The sequence below is a fragment of the Trichechus manatus genome, unplaced genomic scaffold (assembly GCF_000243295.1).
Source record: "Trichechus manatus latirostris isolate Lorelei unplaced genomic scaffold, TriManLat1.0 scaffold00087, whole genome shotgun sequence".
NCBI classification, from domain to species: Eukaryota; Metazoa; Chordata; class Mammalia; order Sirenia; family Trichechidae; genus Trichechus; species Trichechus manatus.
The window spans coordinates 6,002,929-6,010,416 of record NW_004444023.1 but is presented as its reverse complement, the minus strand read 5'-3'; the positions used below and the strand labels follow the sequence as shown (position 1 = coordinate 6,010,416).

At 46.0% G+C, this 7,488-nt stretch overlaps 1 non-coding gene across 1 annotated transcript; it reads left to right on the top strand.

The window, feature by feature from the left end:
• Positions 1 to 4,431: 4,431 nt before the first annotated feature.
• LOC111821526 (small nucleolar RNA SNORD88) lies at positions 4,432 to 4,519 on the top strand. The gene has a single exon (XR_002824912.1). It is a non-coding gene; the product is annotated as a small nucleolar RNA SNORD88 (small nucleolar RNA).
• Positions 4,520 to 7,488: the final 2,969 nt, after the last annotated feature.

Below are 7,488 nucleotides of genomic sequence, written 5' to 3'. Positions count from 1 at the left end.
GCTGTTTCACTCCATGTATGGGGCAATGATCCCATTGGTGGGGCTGAAGGGCTTGGTAGCTCAGGGTATAGGGCAGGGGCAGAAGCAGGGGGTTGCAGTGTCAGTATCTGTGGAGGGGCTGCAAATGGAGGATGCAGAGGGAGTGAGGTCGGAACCGGGAAGCCATCCTCTGAATCCAGGGACAAGATTGGTGGTTTCACTTTGTCAGTCTCTGTCTGCACTAAGATTTTACATTGTTTCTGCAGATTTTTGTTCTGGTATAGAGCCATAAAGGCTTCAACATACATCTTCCCATCCCATTTCCCTTTACACATACATAAGAAGTCAAGTTGCAATATAGTGTTATAGTGCAAAGACCCATTCAGGAGCCATTTCTCATCATCCCCTAGTTGGGACTGGGGCTAAGTGATATTGCAAAAGAAAATCATTTTCTTGTTTTTCACAGGGCCCAAACCAATGTAAGACCAATTCTTTAGAATGCACCCTAATGGACTACATTCAGAGAACCGTTGTGTGTTACCTGTACCTCCCAATGCCAATGACCACATAAACAAGTAACAAACACCTAAGACCTTTTATGTCCTCAGCAGCCAATTCCACTTCTTGGAACTCTTCTAAGGCTTTACATAGGATTTAGATTGTTATTCGCCAAGGATGTATGATCCTCCTTCCCAGGGAACAACTCAAGAGCATTTCATATCTCCCACTGAGTCACCATTGGGTCTGAGGCTGGTCAGCTTCCAGGAGAAATCTGGTAGTGTCAGACATTGGCGCTGGTCTGTCGTCTGACCCACCTTCAGAACTGAGCAGATGATTCCTGGTTGGCTCCCCAGAATTGTTGGCAGGAACTCCAGGTCCTGCTTGGCACAACTCGTTACAGTCAGTAAACAAGAGGCCGAGGTGGGAGATCCAAAAGGCAGCTTTATTTCATTGTGCAAGGAAAGGAACAGTCGGGGCTGGTGCCTCCAAGATTGCTCGAGGATAGGGAGGTCACTTTTATAGGGCTTACAAACAAGGAGATCAAGTAAATTACATCAGCAACATTCTTAACCATGTTACACAGGTGCAGTGAGGTTAACATATAACTTCATACATCACATGTTCAAAAATAGCAGCCCATCTCCATTCAAAAGGAGGGTAAGTTACTATGTATGAGGTACTTAATGAGCTAAAAGGGAACCCAGAATGTCAATATGGTGCCTAAACTGGTTTCAGCTGATCTCGTCTACTTCTGGGTAGCAGTAAAGGAAAGGGGAACCAGCTACGGGGCGTGTCAAGCAATGGAACAAGGATTTAAGTTAAAGCTACGGGTCGTGTCAAGCAAGCTGTTTGAGGCAGTGGTATTTTCTGCAGCTTGGGGACCTTGTCTTAATCTGGCCTTTCTAAACATTGGGCATCTGGAAGATTGAGACCACCTGTTTGAGACTAGACCTTCCCCAGTCCCCCCAACCTGTAGTCCTGAGGCATGGGTTCAGGAACAGGGAGAGAAAGGACAGAGAGAAGTGACTGTCAAATGGGACAGTTTTGCCCCACGACCCCCTCCCAGTGGACATTTGGCAGTGTCTAGAGACATTTTCTCACACAGATTCTTTAAGGACACATGTAAGGAGGCTAAAGCCATGTTACTTGTGGGGTAAGAGAGATGGAGGCAGCGTGGGCGTCCACCCTCGGAGAGTGGACGGTGACATGAGGCAGATGCACTCAGTGGAGCACTGAGCAGAAGTTGGAAGCACAACACACCAGACATACACACACCAAGGACAGACCTTAAAATAAAACCCACGAGACATACACACAGCTACAAGGAGGGTCCTTAAAATCTATCCCTGAGTGAAAGGGTCTGAAAAAGTGAGACATGGCATAATATCAGTTCGTGAATTAAAAATATGTGCACACAAAGACTCTTTCTACAAGAGCACAATCAAATAAAAGAAGACCAGCAAACACACTGGTGAGTCCCTGGGTGGTGTAAATGGTTAAGGGCTTGGCTGCTAATGGTGATTCAAGTCCACCTAGAAGCACCTCAGAAGAAAAGCCTGGCAATCAACTTCCAAAAAAATCAGCCACTGAAAACCCTATGGAGCACTGTTCTATTCTGACACACCTGGCTCACAATGAGTTGGGGTTGACTCAAGGGCAACTGGTTTAAACACGAATGGTTGCCTCTGGGGAGGATGGGACTGGAGTGGGTAATAGGGACATGTGGTTCAATGAGTTCCTTTATGAGCCCTTTTGCCTTGGTTCTTTGGAAAAGCAGCTTGGGAGACTGTTTCCTTAAGCCTGAGGAATTCTTACCTTTGCCCTAGTTCTTTGGAGAAGCAAATGGGGTGGGGTGTTCCCTGTTTTCTATCCCAGAGGATTTGTTACTTTTGCCCAGGAGATTCCCCAGGTTGATTGACATTTCCTGGGTAAGCTGTAAGGAACTTGATGGTTTGATATTTTCTTCTGGTAATTAAAAAGACTTGAGTTGATTGACATCTCATGGGTAACTGAAGATATATTGAACTCTGGCTTGGTGAGGGAGGTCCTGCCATGTAACTGATGATGATCAGGATATATATATAGCTAAAACACAGAGGTTTTAGAGGCCTCCTGGTTGGGACAGAGATACTAGATGGCTGAGAAGCAGAGCCACGTGACAGCCGGGTGGTCCTCATAGCCCACCTCATAGCCAGAGTAGCAGCGTGCTCAGCTCTTATCAGCTGCTGCTCTCCTAGCAACAGCTCTCCACAATTGGGCTTCACTGCTGTTAGATGCTCTTCCATCAGGTTATCTACCATCAGCCTCTTGCTGCTAACTGATCCAGCTCACATGTTTCTTATCTGTGCCTTTTTAAATTTTTTATTAAAATCTTCAAACATACATGAAAATATACAGTATAATGAATGGGTGTGTTTAACAATTGTGATCTTTTACCCTACCTGCTTTATTTATGTTTAATGTTTTAAAAGTAAATTTCATGTTTCACCCAAAATAGTTAACACTTGTGTCTCTCTAAAATGACATTTTTCTCCTCTACTACTTTCGATTGTCCCCTTAACAATACTTTAACAAAACTACTTAACAATGTCATCCAATACCTATTTCGTGTTCACAGTTCTTAGATCATCCCCAAAATGTCTTTCACAACTGATTTGTTCAAACATAGTTACAGTCCCCCCCCCCACTCTTTCTGGACTGTGATGGCGGGGGGGCAGCGTTGCAGTGGGAGGAGACATCTTAATGTTCCCATAGGGAAAGCTGCAGTCATTCATAATGAGATGGTTGCTAGACCGCATTTCTGCCCTCACAATAGAAGCAGGCTATCTCAGTGTTTCAGAACTATGTTTAACCACTTCTTATTCTTTATATTAACTTCAGGGTAATTCTGCAGCTAAAAGTCACAAACAAGTTCCAGGAAAACCCGCACCAGACCACCAGACATGTGCAGGTGAATCAGAAAACTCATGTCAAGGAACTAAAAGACTCACGACAAGGAATGAAAAATCACCGGGCTTGTCAACTGCGGTAGCCGAGCCCATTTCAGAAGTGAAGAGTCTGTCAGTTGCTTCCGTGACCATTTCTAGCCCTGCCCCATGATGAATAATCAGCAAGAAATTATGAATAGGCATAACTTCCTGATTTTGCTTACTATGATGATCCCATAAAAGCTGACCCCCGCCCATTTTCGGGGAGCTGCCTTGGCGACTAGAGTCCCAGGACGCTCCTTTACTTGGCCAACTAATAAACTCTTTCACTTTGCCTTAACGGCCGTGTCCATTTTTCTGCTCAGATAGGCTGCGCTGAACAGGGACCTGGACCTGACCCGGTCTTAGTCCAGTTCGAGTGGTGTCTTAGTCATCTAGTACTGCTATAACAGAAATACCACAAGTGGATGGTTTTAACCAAGAGAAGTTTATTTCCTCAGAGTCAAAGTAGGCTAAAAGTCCAAATTCAGGGCGTCAGCTCCAGGGGAAAGGGTTTTCCTCTCTGTCAGCCTTCTCTTCGGTGCTCCCCCAGACTAGGAGCTTCTCTGCGCAGGGGCCCTGGTCCAAAGGACGCGTTCTGCTCCTGGCACTGCTTTCTTGATGGTATGAGGTCCCCCATTCTCTGCTCGCTTCTCTTTCCTTTTATCTCTTACAAGAGATAAAAGGTGGTGCAGGCCACACCCCAGGGAAATTCCCTTTACATTGGATAAGGGATGTGACCTGAGTAAGAGTGATGTTACAATTCCACTCTAATCCTCTTTAACAGAAAATTACAATCACAAAATGGAGGACAACCACACAATTCTGGGAATCATGGCCTAGCCAAATTGTTATACACATTTTTTGGGGGACATAATTCAAACCATGACAGATGGTTACAATAACCTTCTTGACGGACTCTCAGCTGATAGCTCAGCCTCTGTCCCAAAGGTAAGAGGACTTGGGAGTTGGCTGCAGAGGTCCAGGGCCCCCATGATGTCCAGCATCTGGCTCTGATCACCCCTGAGAACAGGGACCTCAGAAAGTTTGACACCTGGGGATCTGAGGGGCCTTGGCTCTGGGGAAAGTTTTGATGGTTTCCTGGGCTCCCGGACCATTTTGTGCCCTCTCACCAAGTCCTTCCTTTGTTACAGGTGCATCTTGAAGCTGAGAGGCCATCTAGCCACCCCTAGATAAAGAAACCGAGGTTCAGGAGAGCAATTACTTGACCAACATCTCCAAGCCCATAAAGAAAAGATCTGGGATTTGGACTCAGCTCGTGACTGGCTTTCCATGACTATAAACAAGACAATTTATGCATTTAAGTCCTGAGTACAAGTGCTACACATGAATTAGATCCCAGAGATATTTGATGTGAAGTTGCCCAAAGGCCTGGGTGGGACAGGGAGTAAGAACGAGGCTTCTTACCTTCAGGGAGGGTGGAGGAGGGACTGTCCTCATGGGATGGTCCTCCAAACCTACAACATGACAGGAAGGTTAGGCATTACCTTCTCCTTTCTCCAAACTTTTTACCAATTCTAACACCAGCCATCCCTTCCATAGCACTCTCTACTTCTCTGCTAGGTTTGATAAATTGTTGCAACAGCCACACAGAACTCCAGACCATGCTCACAGTTATGGGGTTTATTAGGGAAGTAACAGGTTACAATTGAGGACAGGAAGGGCTCAGGATACAGTTCTTTGATCAGGACAGCTTCTTCTCAGCGATGCCCAGAGGCAAGCATCTCTCTGGCCCTCGACCTGGCTTCTGCCCTACTCAAGCAAGTGTTACAAAGCTCTTTAGCTCCATCCTACTCCACCAGAGAGCCTTGGACCACAGGCACTTAGCTCTCTAGCTCCATGGGTCAGAAAGCCTAGCTCCACTAATAAGTGCCCAGAGGTACCCTACTCCACCAGCAAGCCTCCTGTCTGAAGGGGCTCAGCTTTCTCACTTGGTGGGCCGGGGAGCCCACCACACCATCTCCTGGTTCTGCTGCTATCTCGTGCTGCTATCACTCATACTACTGCTGCCCCATTGTCTCTGTCTTCTGTATTACAGCACCTGTCTCCTGGGTCTAGGAGGTTCTCAACACAAGGACTCACTCCACTCCTAGCTCTTTCTTGGTAGGAGTTCCTTCTTCTGGCTGGAATTGGCTCTCTTAAGCTTGGTGGGATGACAAAGCTGACCAATCCCGTTATTAAGCATTCCATACACCTTATTTGCATGGTCCCAGTCCTCAAGGGTTCCATGAACCTTACTGACATTATTAGAAAGCTATCCAATCCCCTTGTTAGGCCACAAGTACCTCATTTGCATAGTCCCACCCAGTCATTTGGTGGGAGTTACAAAGACTGTGGCTAGAAAGGCCATATTAAGTAATTCACTGCACTGCAGGCCATCCCCTGGTTCTTCCAGCCATTGTCCCTTTCATGCCTGAAGGATTAACTTCCCCCTCCCAATCATTTTACCAGTCCAAAACAGTCATTAACAATTAGTCCTTCAGTAGAGCAAAGAGTCCTCAGGGTGAGAAGTACCAGCCATTCAGGTCTGCTGCAGTAATCCATCTGATCTGGTGAGGTTCTCCAAAAGTCGACTCGGCTTCACCCTCTCTGGCTGCCGATAAAATTTAACTGAGAGAAGATTATTCCCTTGCTCTGATCCTCTCTCAAGGTATCAGCATAGCAAAACCATTAAGGGACTTTAGATTTGGCCACCGTACTCCAGTCCACAAGTGCCACCCAGAGTCCACTTTTCCACAGTTATTGCTTGTACAACTAGTTTTCACAATCACAATTAACTCCATGTAAAAACAGAATGGGGGCAGTGTCTGACCTCCTCCAACCCCATAAGAGGGAAGGGGAACCAAGATCAATAGGACAAAGCTGATTCTTATGAGGTAGAGGTCGGACACACTTCCTCTCTCTACCATCTTTACTAATTCTGACACCGATCGTCTGTAACTGGATGAGTCCAGGTCTGCTCAGCATGGCTACAAAGACACAAAACTGGTGAAAGCGAAAGAAGAAGCTTTATTTAGTTGGCCAAGTAAAGGAGCACACCAGGACTCATGTTGCCAAGGTGGCTCCCTGAACAATGACCCAGGTGGTTTATATGGGTAAAGTAAATTGGGTCTGGGTTGTTCAGAAACTCCTTGAGGTGAGGTCAGCTTGCTGATTGGCTTGGCCCAAAAAGGCATTCCCCGGGCTTCTGCACCTGCTCAGTCTGGAAGGAGGGGCCACAAAGATGGCATTTTGCTCACATCTAGGGCATAGACGGGGTGGGGGTGTTTTTTGGCCTCTGACATCAATAGGTCATCTAAAGGACGCGATTGCTGGTACTGCATGTCAGGCAGGCCAGATCTGGTTCTTGCCAGTTTTAGCTAGTCCTGTGACCCCAGTCTCTTGTTTTTCTCAACTAAGCCAGAAATAGGAAACATACCTAATAAGGAGATAACTTAAAGACAGGGAGTTAGTTCCTACATCACTTAAGATGGCGGGCACAACTCCTTGCCTATCCAAGATAGCAGGTGTGCTGCTGGTCTCATTCCCTTTTCTTTCCAGGATTTGGATAATAGTCCAAATTTTGACTTTTACAGGGAGTTGGGCCAGAGGTAATTCTTCTGTAACTTCTTCAAGCTGAACAGGGGCATTGGCATAAAACTGGGAACAGGCTTTACCTGGGCCAGTGGAGGGTACGGGGGCAAAACCACCCCAAACCATCTGTAAATGTACCCACCAGGAAAGGGAAGTAATATAATCTCTTAATAAGCTTAGAACGCACAGACCTAAAATACAGATGATCAGTGTAATAATGACTGGAACCACTATGGGCCATATCCAGCTTAAAATGGTACTTGCCCAGGAACCAGTAACAGAAGAGTTGAAACTAGACTCTAGAAAAGTTTGTTTTAGATGATGTAGGCACTTGGCTTGTTCAAAAATGTTTTGGACGTTCATTTCCACTATTCCTGAGGTATTGATATACATGAAGCAGGAGGTGTTCTGTTTAACATAAACTCCTCCTCTTTTAGCTAAGAGGTAG